The 16,212-nt window shown below is 46.6% G+C and overlaps 1 protein-coding gene across 1 annotated transcript in view; it reads right to left on the bottom strand.

Moving 5' to 3' along the window:
* The window catches only part of LOC124231496 (interferon alpha/beta receptor 2-like), a 61,629-nt gene extending 45,711 nt beyond the window's left edge, over positions 1-15,918 (bottom strand). The window contains exon 1 of the mRNA XM_046648311.1: positions 15,661-15,918. The gene's annotated coding sequence lies outside the window, so the exon portion shown is untranslated. The remainder of the gene's footprint in view (positions 1-15,660) is intronic.
* Between the last annotated feature and the right edge of the window lie 294 nt (positions 15,919-16,212).

Raw genomic sequence — 16,212 nt, 5'->3', positions numbered from 1 at the left:
GAATAGACCATTGTAGAAGGTGGAATTCTAATATGGCCGCCAAACTAAGATGGCCACCAAGCTCAGATGGCCACCGAGGCCCTGGTGTATACACTCACTATTCAATCAAATGCTAATTGAGGTACTGCTGTGACGGGATTTTGCACATACAATTCAGATCCCAAATCAATGGAACTTAAGAAAGGGAGTTTGACCCAATCACATGGTAACACAGGACAATTTAAACTGACCCCATCTTATCAACAACAGAATGTTAAAGTCTTTTTCCAGGGGCAGTGAGCCAAAACTGCAAGACATGTTGCCAGAGCAAGGGCAGAAGAGAAAATTTTGACCTGAAATAACACCTGGAACCAAAGATTCCCCCCTACAGAACCAAAAGGACCAGGACACAAACAGAACTCGAAAGATGGAAGCGAGGCGTCCGTTGTCCAGGAAGATCTGGTGTCAGAGCCCCTTTCTACACCTTACCATAAATGTTTAAAGTCCTTCTGATTGAAAACTGTCCTGCCAGAGCTTCCACATACCAGCCTGCTTTCCCTAACACCTTAAATTTTACCCCAAAACCTGGATCAGGAGACAGATTTGAGAACCTTGCCTCCTGTCTCAGTGCCAGTCGACCTCACCAGAAAGCCTTTTCTTTTCTCAAAAGCCTTGTCACAGTATTGGCTTTTTATTCACATCAGGCAGTGGGCCTTCTTGCTTGGTAACAACATGAGCCCTTTAAATCTGGGTCTAGAGTCAGGGATTGAAAACTGCTGTCAAATCCCCCTGCTAGCCTTGCAGAAGAAGACGGTCATGCTGTGGAGGAGCCACGTGACAAGTTTTCTCTAGAAGCTAAGAACAGCTCCAGCTAACAGCCAGCAAGAAAGTGGGGCCGCAGTCCTGCAACCACAAGGAACTGAATTCTACCAACAGCCAGTGAGCTTGGAGGTGGACCCCAGCCTCAGAGGTGATGGCTGCCCTGTCTGACACCTTGATCCAGCCCGGTGAGACCCCGAGCAGAGACCCAGCCAAGATGTATCTGGACTTCTGAGCTACAGAACTTTGAGATAATAAATGGGTGTTGTTTTACGCCTTGAAGTTTGTGGTTATTTGTTATACAGCAGAAAACAAACACAGCCATAATCTATTCTACTTTTCCTTGATAAGCATTTGGACTGTTTCCAGGTTTACATTATTGAGAGCGGTCTTGCTGTAAACATTCTTGCATATTTTGCCTGTTTTACAGGTGCAAAGAGCTTCAGGTATTTCTCTAAGAGTAAAATTGTTGAATCATATGGTCTGTGAGTTCCTAACTTTAGGAAGACATGCCAAACTTTCTCCCAATTGTCTTACATCAATTTATACCCCTTCCTCCCCAATATGCAAGGATTTCTGTTTATATTAGCTTCTATCTTAATCTCATGTGGTCAGAAGATCTGGTTTGTGTGATATCCATTCTTTGAAATTTGTTTAGGGTTTCTTTATGGCCTCGTATATGATCAATTTTTGTAAATGTTTCATGCATGCTCGAAAAATGTATCCTTTAAGTTTTGAATGCATAACTCTATATTTTCAGGTGATGTTCAAATCTTTTATTTTCTTGATGACTTTTTTGTTTATTTTGACAAAAACAGTAATAATAATGTTTTCTCATATTGAGGTATATGGGGAAGCCATTCTGGTTTAAATCTGGTTTGGCTTGAAACTTGTTTTTTCCAGAGCAGCCTGACTTATGGTCTACCAAACATGCCTTGTCCATCTGCTTGGAAGATTTTCCCAAAGCAAAGTGTTCACTCTTTAAAGACAGGAATGTAATGTCTCCATGTCTCTGACCTCGATACCAGTTCTTCTTTGAAAATAAGCTTTTCTTCCCAGAGAACCAAGATCAAGTTGACCTGCTGTGTATGTGCTAAACTGGGTCAAAACATCTCCTTGTGACCTTGGGAAAAAAATTGTATTCCTGTCATGGTTGATGTATGTTCTTTGTTCTGAAATGGTATATAACCATGCTGTAAACCACATTTTCCCAAGAGTGCTTTCTTCCCTGCAGAAGTAAGCACTTCTGGACTAGTCCTCAGCTCAATTAAATACCACTCTATCTTTCTTATCTATAGATTAGTTATTGATTATTTGCATCAACAGTTTGTTTGCTTGGCCCGTCATTCACTGAGAATGGTATGTTGAAATCTCCTACCGTGGAAGCGGATTTGATCAATTTCTCCCTACGTTTCTATCAATTTTTACTTCATATGGTCTTGGGGAATTAAACCTTTTATCATTTTTAGAGACCCTCCTCATCCTTAATAATTCTTTCTGATTTACTTTATATAGCACGACGACCACACATCCTGATTTGCCTAAAATTAGAGTCCTGGTTTACCTTTCTTTTTTTGGTGTAATTCTTAATAATACCTTTTATTCTCAAAGATATGGTCATTTAGACAATCAATTAGATATTGATTTCATACGATATTAATATTGCTATGCGAGGTATCATTTGGTCAGTATTTGTTTGATATGTCTATTTCCATGCTTTTGTTTTCAACCTTTGTGTGCCCTAAGTATGTGTATCTCATATATATAAGACAGCATATATCTGGATTTTTTTCCCCACTCAATCTGTCAATCTAGGCTTTTTTTTTTTTTTTTTTTTGGTAGGGAAAACCTGCCCGAGCTAATATCCATGCCAATATTCCTCTGTTTTGTATCTGGGATGCCTCCACAGCAAGGCTGATGAGTAGTGTAGGTCTGAGCCCGGGATCCGAACCTGCGAACCTAGGCCGCTGAAGCAGAGCATGCAGAACTTTAACCACTCTGCCATGGGGTCAGCCTGAATCTGCGTCTTTTAATTGGTACATTTAGTTCATTTACATTTGTTGTCATTATTAATATACTTGGACTTGTTTCTGTTGTCTTAATCAGGGCTGAGACTAGTGTGAAGCAAGTGTGGTTCCCAGGGTGCAAAATTTGAGAAGGCACTCACTCTTTGGGCTGTGCAAGTTCAAGGTCAGCACCTACAGGTGAGTACCTCCTTAAATTTTGTGCCCTAGGAACCACCCTAGTGCCAGAATAGCTCTTAATTTCTTACTCAGTTTGTCCCACTCTTGCAATGTCTTTACAAATTAACATTTGTTTCCCCCATCAAATTAGATAAATATTTAGCACATTCTCATAGTCCTTGGCGTCCTTCATTTCTAACACCATCGTACTGACATTATCTTCTATTGCAGCACCGTCCAGCACAATGGCCACACGCCACATGTGAAATGCGGTTAGTCTGAACTGAGATGCCCTCTAAGCATGAAATACACACTGGATTTTGAAGAGTTAGAATGTAAAAGATCTCATTAACAGTTTTTTATTGATTATATGTTGACATGATATTGTTTTGGATATATTGGGTTAAATAAAAGTACTATTAAAATTAATTTCACCTGTTTTTAATTTTTTCATGTACCTTTTGTTTAAAATGACTTATGTGGCCAGAATGCTATTTCTCTTGGACAGTGCTGATCTAGACTTTAATTCTGGGTAACTATAAACATGTTTTTTCTTGTTCTTTGGTCTTAGCATCTTTTAGAGGATGATAGCCAACTTTTCTAAGGTATTTGATCACTTTTATTTCTATGTTTCTTGCAGCAACTCCTCGATTTGTTTCTCTCCTTATTCAAGCCTTGAGGCCTTGTATAACAGAATATTTATTTCATGTCCTGATATTTGAGTGGCAGTTTGGCTGGATATATATTTCTAGGCTCTAAGGTCATTTCCTTCAATATTTTTTCAAATATTGAAAAGTGTGCTCCATTGTCCTCCTGCATCCACTGTTGCCGTTGGGGAATCTGCTGTCAATCTGATTTTGGTTCTTTGTATGAATTACTCTTTTCCTCTAGAAGCTTTCAGAATTTTCTTTGTCTTTGATAGTCCCATAATTCACTATAAAGTATCCAGGTGTGATTCCCCCCCCCCCCTTATTTTTTCTCTTTCTTGTTCTATAGGCTGTTTCATTCTAAAGTATTTCATTTTTTTTTTTTTTAATTCTAGGAAATCTCTGTCCCTTATTTCTTCACCTATTTCCTCCTTTTCATTTTATTCCTCTGTTTTTCTGAGTCTGATTATCTGGATGTTGGCATTGAAACCTAAATCACTCATATTCTTTTGCTTTTCTTTAATATTCTTCTTTTGGTCCTTCTTTTAAAGGATTTCCTCGATCTGGATTTCCAGTTCACCATTTTGTTTTCAAGTTGCATCCGTGCTGTTATTTATTCCCGTCAATGTGCTCTTTACTTCAATTACTGATATATTTTATTTCTTATGTGTGGGTTTTTTTTTTAATGTTTCCTTATTATTGTTTCGTTCTCTCTTATTTCTTAATACTTTATTGAGCTGGTTTTGACTTCTTGGACTTGAACAACATTTCTTCTTCTGATGGAATCTGTAATCCAGTATTTGTTTTTGTCTGTTTGTCTTGGAAATGGCTATGCTGCTCAAATGTCATTTGCTGTTTTGACTTGTGAGCTGGGTGGGGCTGGGGGATGGGAATTGGCGTCTCTGTCAGGCAATATTTATGGATGAAGACTGGACTTTGGTCCACATTTGGCCCAGGGAGATGGGTGGGTACAGATAAGTCCCAGACCCCCCTTGCCACCGTCAGTCAGTCTGTTGAACAAACTCCCCGGGTCACCTCTCCATCCTTTGCCCTGGGGATAAACAATTCAGGAAGAGAGTTCTTTGGATTGAGATTCCCTTGGCCTGGTGCTATGGAAAGGGAGGTGTCAGAGAAGGAAAGTAACTGCCTGGGGTTTGTCTTTTCCCACCTGTTTTTCTCAGCTCCTCACAAGCGCAGGACTTCTGAGATGCCTGGATTTTTCTCCTGGGGACATCTGGACCACAGCTCTGAGTCAGCATCGGTTTGCCCTTAGTGTTGATGGGGGAGGAGCAAGCGCAGAGCCCGCAGTTTCTTTTCTTTCCACAGCCAGTTCACCAAGTCCTGCTTCTGGTCAAAGCGGCCCCCTCCCTTCACAACAGCCCCCCTCCATCCGCCAGAGTTTTCTCACAATTTTATCAGTTCTCCTTCTATAGTTCCTCCTGGGTTTCTCTCGTGAGAGTCAGCACTCTTGCTGATTCAGCATCTTAATTGAAAGTAGAACTGGAATCCACTTTTTTTTCCTGAGGAAGAGTAGCCCTGAGCTACTGCCAATCCTCCTCTTTTTGCTGAGGAAGACTGGCCCTGAGCTAACATCCATGCCCATCTTCCTCTTCTTTATATGTGGGATGCCTACCACAGCATGGCTTGCCACGCAGTGCCATGTCCACACCCAGGATCCAAACCAGCGAACCCTAGGCCACTGAAGTGGAACGTGTGCTGCGCCACCAGGCTGGCCCCGGAATCCACTTTATAGGATGTTTACTGAGTGCTACTCTGCTAACCACTGTGCTGGGTGCCACAGAGCCCTCAGTGAGCGAGGCTGGTCCATTCCTCACTTCACACAGTTGCTTTCAGAGCAGTGAAGAAAGACATTAAATAGGCAGTTTCACGGCCAGTTAATTCATGGCAATTGTGACCAGTTCTAGAAAGGAGACAGACTAGGAGCCTTGAGAATGTATGGGAGACTCATCCTAGCGGGTTAGGGAAGGCTTCCTCGAAGAAGTGGCATTTGAACTGATCCTGAGATACTGGAGAAATGCTAGCATTAGCCACTGGGAGGACGAGAGTTGGTGGGTAAAAGATAAAGGCGGGTGTGTAAGACAGAAGGGCACTTGCTAAGGTGGGATTTTTTTTTAATTGTTTGTAATTAGAGTTAATTACAAAGTAGAGGTTTGATCAACATAATAAAATGTTCTTTTTAAAAATACAGTGATTGGGTAGTTTATTTATTTAAAAGCTCAGAAACAATAAATCCATTTTTTGCTGATAAGTCTCAATCGTTTCTTAAGTAACAAAAATAGCTATTTTGGGTAAAAACAAAACTATCATGGTAGCTGGCACATACAGTGCCACTGAGGAGGGGCAGGAGGCCACCCGTGGCTCAATAAACTGAACAAAGGGTGAGAGATGCTAGAGGGGCAGACAGGGCCTTCTTCACGGGCAGCGATAGGATTTGGGGCTGGATTGTGAGAGCAGTGGGAAGCCACTGGAGAGGGTAAGTAGGAGAGTGGCAGGATCAGAGTTGTCGTTTTAGAAAATGACTGTCACTGCAATGAGGACAGACAGTCGGAAGCAAAGAGATCTGTGAAGCAGCTACTGCAGGCGTCCGGATAGAGATGATGGTGGTGGAGAGTGGGTGCTGGCAGTGGATGTGGAGGAAGGAGGGGCTGGACTTCGTAGGACCTGGGGACTGGATTGGATGCAGAAGCCCAAATGGTGATGCTGAGCGTTGACGAATGATATCTTGGAGGAGGAGCAGATTTGTAGGGGAGATGGGGAGTTGAGTTTGGACACGTTGACTTTGACCTGCCTGTTAGATGTTTAAGTGAGATGCCCGAGCTGGGGAGAGAGGTGTGGCTAGGGAGTCACTGGCCTGCAAATGGTACCCGAATCTGTGGGAGTGATGTGGCTGCAGTGTTTCTCAGTGCAGGGAGAGTATTGAACCTGGAGGTGGACTGTCTTTTTGGTGACATTGTCCTCTGGCTTCTCTGGCCCCCACCCACTAAATGCTGGTAATGCAACCTCCACCCCATCGTTGTGACAACCCCGAATTGCCCTCACGCGTTTCCCAATGCCACCTCCCCTTGAGAACTCGTAGCCTACAGAGAGGATACAGAATGAGAAGAGGAAAACCTAGGACAGATTCTGAACACCGAGGTTTTGTAGAGAAAGAGGAGCTGGCAAAGAAAGCTGAGAAGAAGTGGCCAGAGAGACATGAGAACTACCAGGAATGCGCCGTGTCAGGTGGAAGCCGAGGGAAGAGAGTAATTTTAGAAGAAGTGGGAGGTCAATTGTACTGAGTGCTGATGAGAAGTCAAGTGGAGACCCAACATGTATCTGTTGCATTTTAGAGCCTGGAAATCAATGAGGATCTTCGGAACGCTGGGTCCATGGAGTGTGGGTGAGGGTGTCAGCCAGGGTGAGGTGGTTGGAGAAAAGGGAGAGGAAGACAGCCGGGGGGGGGGGGGGACGTCCGTGAGCACACCTATGCGTGTGCATATACATATATTCATTCATGGCGGCTGCACGTCCTGGATTTTCTAGGACAGTAGCATTGAAAAAAATTTAATTCTTTCTCACAAAGCCAATTAATTAAAAATACACTTTAGTAGAATTAAACTTTAGAATTTTGTCATAATTTTCAGACAAATCAGAAAAATGATCCACTTAAGACTCCTCGTCATAGTTTTAGTTGAGAAAAACTTCTTTCTTGTTTTTAAGAAACAAACCCAACTAACACTGAATATTCCAGTGATGCTGTCATCACTCAGGAAACTTCTGATACCCTGGCCAAGGACTGAGCTGTGGCTTTGCGGGAAATTTCAGAAGCAGAATTCCCACACGTTTTGAGCAGTGGCCCGTTGCTGACACAGGCTTCTGTGAGGAAAAGCAAAGAATGATGTTGGCCTGAGGGCTTCTGAAATGATTCTTAGGAGGGTGAGTCACTCTAATACTGTAGGCTTGGTCCTACTCAAGCCTGTTTGAAAGAGGAGGAATGATCAGCTGGATTTAATATTAACCAGGAAGAATTGGTAGAGAGGACAGACAATTCAGCTTTCCCTGAGTCATCATCTGGCAGATTCGGTCCCGGCTGTGGGCGTCGGATATGATCTTTACTTTTCAGTCTGTAGTTTCTTAAGTTGCTTCATTCTGTACTTCCGTGTCTGAATCACTCAACATGATTGATTCTCTCTGCCCCGTATTTATGGTTTCTCCTATTTCACAGCTAGTTTGAAGAAAAGTTGTAACACAGTACACACAAACACACCCCAACAAGTCAGTACTAATCCCCACCACGCACCATGTGCTCTGCTGGTTTTATTCTATTCCATTCCATTCCATTCCACTTCTTCCTTTCCTTTAATGCTGTCTGAGACTCAGGACAGAGATTTCATGACCCATGAGTAGGTCTCAGGCCGCAGCTTGGAAGCATTCGTTTGGAGGAAGAAGGAGAAAACCCACAGGCCACGGTAAGCGAAGGGGTGATTGAAAACAAGAACCGATGAGGTCACCTCTTGGGTTCACAGGAGTCATGCCAATGCCGTGAGAGGCCCTCTCCTTCCAGCTCTCCTCCGCATTCTTGGCCGGGGCAGCCACAGAGGTGAGGTGGCCTCGTGCCATAGCTGTGTCCCAGGCAGCTGTGTCCCTCTGTGACCCTGCTCAGAGGTCAGCCGTAGACAGCACGGCTGAGCCCCGCTCCACAGTGGCCTGTGGGCCTCCTTTGCCTCCCTCCAAGTCAGGGTTTTCCAAACTGAAGTTTGGGACCTATTCGTGGGTTCCAAATTTAGCGAGTCTCAGACATCATTAGAAAAGAAAAAAAGAAAGGGAAAGACATGGACTAGAATAGAATAAGAAAAGTAGAATAGAAAACAGCAGAGCACATAGTACACAGGAAGGACAAGTATCGACCTGTTTCAAGTGTGTGTGTGTGGTGAATGGTGTGTGTGGTGACTGGTGTCTGTGGTGTGTGGTATGTTATATGTGGGGTGTGCATGTGGTGAATGGTGCATGCGTGGTATGTGGTATGTGTGAGTGGGTCATGCATGTGATATAGATGTATTGGATTGTAATCAGAAACGGCTTTAGAGCCAGCCCTGATGGCCTAGTGGTTAAAGTTTGGCGTGCTCCACTTCGGCAGCCCAACGTCAGTTCCCGGGCACAGAACCACACCACGTGTCTGTCAGTAGCCATGCTGTGGGGGCAGCTCACACAGAAGGACTAGAAGGACTTACAGCTAGGACATACAACCATGCACTGGGGCTTTGGGCAGGAAAAAAAACCCCAGGAAGATTAGCAACAGAGGTTAGCTCAGGGCGAATCTTTCCCAGCAAAAAAAAAGAAATGGCTTTAGCCCAAGGCCAATGAAGCTTGGACTTCAGGGCCCCAGCCCCTTGCAAAGCCCTGTACCTATTACAGTGTTTGTAAGGCTCTATCGTATTATTTTTCTCTCACTTGCTTTCCACAGAGCAGCCCCACCATTTCGCTGATAGGTAAATTTGGTCCCTCTGCTCCCCTGCATAAGCCCTCCTGGGCTCCCACTGCCCTTGGAATAAAATGCAGACTCTTCCACTGGGCCCACAGGCCGCCTGTTCCTGTGCCTGCTTCCTGCTCCAGTCTTATTAGGGCCTCTCCTCACCCCACTCCCTGCTCCTCCTATGCTCAATTAGCGTCCTGCCCTCAACGCGTCCTTTGCCTCTGTGGGGGTTTGCATGCAAATGCTGTTCCCTGACCCCCCAGAAGACTCTTCCACCTCTTTTCTGGCTCCTCCTTACCTTCCTGGATTCAGCTGTTTCTTCCTCCAGGAAGCGCTTCCCTTCCCCAAGTGTGGGCCAGGTGACCCTCCTGTCAAGTCCACGGCATCCTATACTTCCACCTTGATAGCACTGTGACACCCTCTGGAGGTCTGACTTGTCCCCACGCTGTGTGATTCCCCGCCTTGTCCCGTGCCTGCCATGCAGCAGCCCCTCCTGCCTTCTTACCTGGCACTGGATGCTGCTGTACCTGCTCACCACCCACTGTCATCCCTCACAGCAGCCTCAGTGGTCAGAGCTGTTACTGTAACCACAGGACCAGGAGCAGAACTTACCACCCCAACATACGCCTCTCTGGCACAAGGATTATTTAGAGCTGATAATTATTAAGAAACAGCAGACACGGGAAAGCTCTGAAAACCTAGGAGAAGTTACCCTTTGGTAAGGGAAATAAACATTTAGAAGAGAAATCTCCATTTGCAACGGTGTCTCTGTCTCTGCCAGGAAGAGAAAGATCCTATAAACCTCTAGACACTCTTATTGACGGCGAAGACAATGGCTTGCATAACAACTTTACCCCTGTTTACCATAGTTTACCTGGTCACCGTCATTGACTGACCCCATGTCAACAACAGGATGTTAAAGCTGTTTTTTAGGGCAGCGAGCCAGCCAGGAACATGTATGGAAGAGAAAATTTGACCTGCCAATTGAAACTCATCCTATGAGCACATCTGCGTACCAGCCTGCCCTCTATGATCCCTTAAATTATACCCTACACCTTGGATGGGCAAGATAAATTTGAGAGGTTGATCTGTCTCTGTGCTAGTTGACCTCGCAATAAAGCCTTTCTTTTCTCAAAAGCTAGTGTGCCATGGAGTTGGCTTCTGTGTGTGTTGGGTGGCAAGCCCTTGCTCAGTAACACTATCATGTCCCCAGTTTTACAGATGAGAAAACAGAGGCCCAGAGAAGTTAAGTAACTCACTCAAAGTCACACAGTAAATGGTGAAGCCACGATTCTAACCTTAGGGTCTAGCTTCAGAGTCCCCTTTGTGAACACAATGCAGAAGGCATTCAGTGAGAACTGGTTAGATGTATTGTTAAGAGAATAGAAAGTTAAAAGCTATATGTCACCTTAACTGATCTTTCAAAAGGGTGGATCATGTTGCAGAGAATTCAGGGGACTCCCTAGGTGGGGTTGGGAATGACAGGTGGCATGGGGACTGGGGGGCACTGGATTTCCCTGCAAATGCCCACCGGAGTGCTGTGGGGGCTAGAGGTAGCCTGGGGGTGGAGGAGGTCCAGGATGGAGGATGGGGCTCCAGTGAGGTGGGTGCAGAGTGGGAGAAGAGGAGAGAGAAGGGGAGCAACTCCCCCCACCCCCTTGGGGCACAGGGAGAACCAAAATATCAAAGCACATATTGTGAGGCTGTTTGCTGTGGAATATGTGACGTAACCTTTGACCATTGCACCCACCCCCCCCACACTCCCCCCCTCCACCGCCCAATACATCATTATCCAGAGTGCTCACAATGCTTTGCTTGTGTGAGCGGGTCCTCTGGCAGAGCTCAAAGAAATCCTCAGATCGTACTGGCATAAAGAGAGGGAGATTCTAAGGACCCGGGGCCAGTGAGCTCACATCCTGGGTCGAGATATTGACAGATCCGGGACTATCACACTTGGATGGTGACAGGGGCCCAGCTGACTTCCAGGTCCTGCAACAAATGGCTGAGTGAATCAGCGTTGATTCAGAACAACCTGGTATTTCGTGGAACGGCGGGTCCCACAGCCCGAGGGGATGGAAAGCCTCTCCCACCTTTGGACTCAGACTATGGCTCTGAGTCTCTTTCAAACAGTAAATGAAACCTCCAATGTGCTGACATGCCCCATGAGATGAGTAATCTCACGTAAGGTAAGTGCACTTCAAGCAAAGACTCCTGCTTTAAGCAAAGACTTGTTCTTTTCTGGTCGCATCTACTGCACCGGGGGTGCTAATGGTGTGTTTTGCATAAAATCTCTGATACACGAATGCATAAAGAAGTATATACAACAATTTTCTAGTGACGTTTACTTGCAATTAACGGATTATGGAGTCAGACAACTGGTTACTATTGAGATGCATTTGCTCATTCTTGAGACAGCTCTTTAGACCGGCAGACCACATTTTGGGCCTGCAGGGTGAGCTCCGTGGTGGGCCTAGGGGCCGTTAGCCTGACGTCTCAGGAACTTGTAACACCCTTGTCCTGGCTCCGACGCCCTGAGTCAGGGGCGTCGTGGACTCGGCCCTGTTTGCCTGGGGAACGGAGGGTGCTCGGTTGAAGTCAGATTGCTGTTGTCTACCTGCAGGATCGACGAGGCCCACCAGGCCCGAGGAGGCTTCCTAGTGCGACCCCAGGCTGCCAGAGCGGAACTACCCCCGCCTTGGGTGCACGGAGCTGAGGCGGGAGAGGGGATTCAGGAGGGAGGAGAGAGCCTATGGCACTGGGCTTGACGATGCCTGGGAATGCTCTGACTATCCTGGCTTCAGCATCTGCAACTCCCCACTGGGGACTTTGGGAACCCCACCTGGCCTCCGCAGACGGCTGCCAGCTGCCCTGCTTGTGTCCTGACCGCATCGTTTCCCTTCTGTATCTTTAGATACGTGAGCGCGCCTGACGTTACCAAGAGGTGCCTGGGTCTGGGCTTTCTATCAATCTGAGCACACCACTGATGTGTACCGATATGGCAAGGGAACAAAGGCCTTTGAACTTCAAAGACTGTTTATTTTTTTGTGTGCGTATGAGAGGAAGATTGGCCCTGAACTAACATCTGTTGCCAATCTTCCTCTTGTTGCTTGAGGAAGATTGTCGCTGAGCTAACATCTGTGCCAGTCTGCCTCTATTTTATGTGGGATGCTGCCACAGCATGGCTTGATGAGTGGTGCTATGTCCGCGCCCAGGATCTGGACCCACGAACCTTGGGCCGCTGAAGAAGAGCACACAAACTTAACCACTACGCCACCAGTTAGCCTGGAGGCCTATTATCATGGGAGTAAAAATAACATAGGTGATCTAATTTTTGGAAAACAGTGGAAAAACATTTAAAAATATACATTTTTTTCAAAGCTAACAAAATTGAAAACAGGTGGCTGTTATGGGCCGAACTGTGCCCCTGAAAAATTCATATATTGACGTTCTAACCCCTAGTAGCTCAAAATGTGACTATATTTAGAAATAGGGCCTTAAGGAGGTAAACAAGGTAGAATGAGGTCATTAGGGTGGGCTCTGATTCAGTAGGACTGGTGTCCTTATAAGAAGAGGAGATCAGGACACAGACACGGAGAGAAGACAGCCGTCTGCAAGCCAAGGAGAGAGGCTGCAGAAAGAGTCAACACTGCTGGCACCCCGATTGTAGGCTTCTGGCCCCCAGAGCCGGGAGAGATCAAATTCCTATTGTTTAGGGCACCCAGTTTGTGGTACTTTGTTACGGGAACCCTAGCGGACCAACCGTGGCCATCTTGTTAGGATCTGCGTCAACTTTTATGCTAGGGAACAGCTCCCTCTGGTGGCTCTTTAAGTTTAAGGCCAAATGCCCTGGAAACAAGGAATTCTGCGTTTGGACAGCACAGAATTAAGAAGAAAGCACTTCGATGCTTCTTTATAAAATCTCTTATAAAATATAGACTGTAGAATCTTTATAGAATTTTTCATGGAATCCTTCACCTGGAATCAGAGTTGATATTAAAATATTCAGCAACGGGAGTGGCTCCTCCCTGCTGTGCCCAGTGTGGAGGCTGGACGGGGAGGAGGTGGCGGGGAGGGTCCTGGGGGAGGGACTGAGTGGCCAGGACAGTGTGGGGCGCAGTGGGGGGGGGGGGAGCGACGATGCACCAACCCACGTGGAAGATGTTGCTGTGCTGGGCGTCTGGCTGAAGATCAGTTTATAATCATATAAAAATAGTTTCCTACACTTCCTGATAAAACCGAAAATCTGTAACTTAGTCTGGTGCTCTGGAACAGTCCGCACGCAAGTCCTCTCTGCTAAGCAGGAAATCACTGTCGTGCTGTGGTTTGGCACAGCGACCGCAAGTCAGACTCATGCTGTTCACCCCGCTCTCCTCCTGGTGGTCAAGCTGCGTTGCTAAGCCTAGAACAAGACAGCAGGTCTGGAGACGCAGCCCGGTGCATCGCTCGCAGTTCGAGTGCTAAGCTTTCCAGCACTTTCAGCCTGCATGATTGCTACGGTAATTTGTGCCCCCAAAGCTATCATGAAAATGGAAAAATCAGCCCCTAGAACAGTGCTTGGTACACAGAGTAGGTGCCCAATAAATATTTTTTCCGAATGAGTGAATGGAGATTAGACACCATGGCGGCCTGTGTTGCAAACTTGGGTGGCCCCTGGCTACTCTAGATGGTCTCGACAAAGTGAGGACTCCGTCTGTTGTACAGTCTGGGGAAGACAAGAGCACATTTCTGCAACATGCACAGAGCGCACCTCTTCTAGACACAAATGAGAAAAGTCGGGGTGAAAGCACAGAAGAGGCTAGCCTGTCCAGACTCAGCCTCCACGACCCAGTCTTATAAGAGGACCTGGCCTTTGACAGAGGGACTGTCCTGCCATGTCCAGGCTGCATGAAGGGGAGAGTGTGGTCAAACCATTCCCCTTAGAAGGACAAAGTAGCTTCCACCGACTCTGAACTTGGACCTCCCATTCATTCGACCAGTCACGCCTTCAGGAAGCATTGACTGAGCGCACCCTGTGTGCCGGCGCGTGCAGGGGATACGCCAGTGAGCGCGGGGGACACAGACCCTCCTTTCTGGGAGCTTGAGTGCTCATGGGGAGGAAGACAATTTCACAAGGGCCTGGAATTGTGATGAGGCTAATTAGGGAGAAGTATAGGGTGCCAGGGCAACAGGAGAATGGAAAACCAAGCAACTTCCAGCTGCGAGGACCTGGGAGGGCTTACCTGAGATGGTCACCTCCGGGGGAGACCGGAAGGAGGAGGGGAGAGGGGCTTGTGAGGAAGCATTTCAGGAAGACAGGACAACCCGAGTCAAGGCTCCAGGCAGCACGCACACCCGACAGGACTCAAATCCAGCTGTGGGGCTGTGGGTGGGACCCGGTTCCCACGGAGGCCACCTCTGCTTGCCAAGACCACACCTGGGCTGCGCCAGCCTGGAGGGTATGCCTTGTCCAGACTCGCACAAAGTAGCCTTGTGGGCTGGCAGGTCCCAAAGCCTGGCTCATTTGAGAAACTGAAAGTGCGCCAACTCACCAGGAGTAAAGCCTCTTTGCCAGTCACCAGCTGCTCCTCATTTTGAACTGTCCTCATCTTCACCTCTTTACCTACAGGTACCAGACTCTCTGTCCAGGTAAAACCACCCTCCATCCATCGACCTTGTCCCTCAGGGAGATGTCATTTATCCCTCTGCATAAATTCTCACCTCCTCTGGCTCCAGCCAAATGCCTCACTGCTTACATTCCATTAGAGTCGCCCAAGGCCTTGGTTGGTTGTGGCTGTCACTCTACGCCCAGTGCATGGCACATAGTAGGTGTGCAATATAATGTGTAGTTGAGTGAATCTGTTTTCAAAAACATGGGGACCTTCCTATGGGAACATCTCTTACTCTGCCCAAATGCAGTCCTCACTGTAACATCATTTAGCACTCACTTCTGTGCATGCATCGAAGCTGACTCAAACTCTTCATGTCTAACATTCCATCTCTCTGAAGCTACATCAGCCCTCCAGCCTCCACCAAGAACAAAAGAAAGCAGCCTCAGAACACAATGCATGGAGGAGCACGCTCTGGATGCTGCAGAGGCAACCCTCAGTGCTCTCTCCTAGCTTATTAACTCTTATTTTAAGCACAATGATAACTAATACTAATTCTCTGTTGTCATAGCCACCTGTAGATTAGAAATTATAAAAAGATAGCATGGGTGGGGCTGGCCCCGTGGCCGAGTGGTTAAGTTCACGCGCTCCACTGCAGGCGGCCCAGTGTTTCATTGGTTCGAATCCTGGGCGCGGACATGGCACTGCTCGTCAAACCACGCTGAGGCAGCGTCCCACATACCACAACTAGAAGGACCCACAATGAAGAATATACAACTATGTACCGGGGGGCTTTGGGGAGAAAAAGGAAAAATAAAATCTTTAAAAAAAAAAAAGATAGCATGGGTAATTGAGGGTGGGGCGGAAAGAGGGAAAAGAGGAGGCTAGCAGAGTTAGAAACATGAATGACATTGACAAACGACAATGGATGGCTAATCTACCATCATCATTATTGGGCTTGAGAAAGGTCTTACCAGGTTCCAATCAGGATTAGCTCAGCCACTGCTGCTGCTTTTGGGGCTCGCTGCACAACACTCTTCCAGAGACATATGCCAGGCAGACGGTTCTGCTTTTCTGTTCCAATTCATCTTTGGTGGTTCCCTCTGTAGTGTGACCATCAGCCCCAAGCCAGGCTGACTCCCTTCTATTTCTTCCTCCTCAGACTCAGCTTCTGAAACACCATAGAACCGACACTGTCAGTTTTGATTATCTGAAAAAGCTGGATAACAACCATGGAGCATTTTTTTCTCAACTTCTAATTAGCTGCAACTTGGTGATCACTCAGCCCTAAATAACATAATTTCCTCTGAGCCTAAGAAGATGCTTAAAATTGAGAAGTTCCTGGCTTACACAATATGTTATTCTTTTTTCTTTTCCTGGCATCTGCCTTGGGGTTGAGATGTCATGTCTTAACTTCTCCTTCCCCAAAGGGTCAACCCAACTCGTGTGTGGTTCCTTCTGAGTCTTTTCCTGCCCCACCCACAATCCAAAGTTCACAGACACAGCTCCCATCTCCGTCTCAGGCT

Source organism: Equus quagga, chromosome 21, assembly GCF_021613505.1.
Source record: "Equus quagga isolate Etosha38 chromosome 21, UCLA_HA_Equagga_1.0, whole genome shotgun sequence".
Lineage (NCBI taxonomy): Eukaryota > Metazoa > Chordata > Mammalia > Perissodactyla > Equidae > Equus > Equus quagga.
This window is presented reverse-complemented; position numbering and strand designations above follow the sequence as displayed.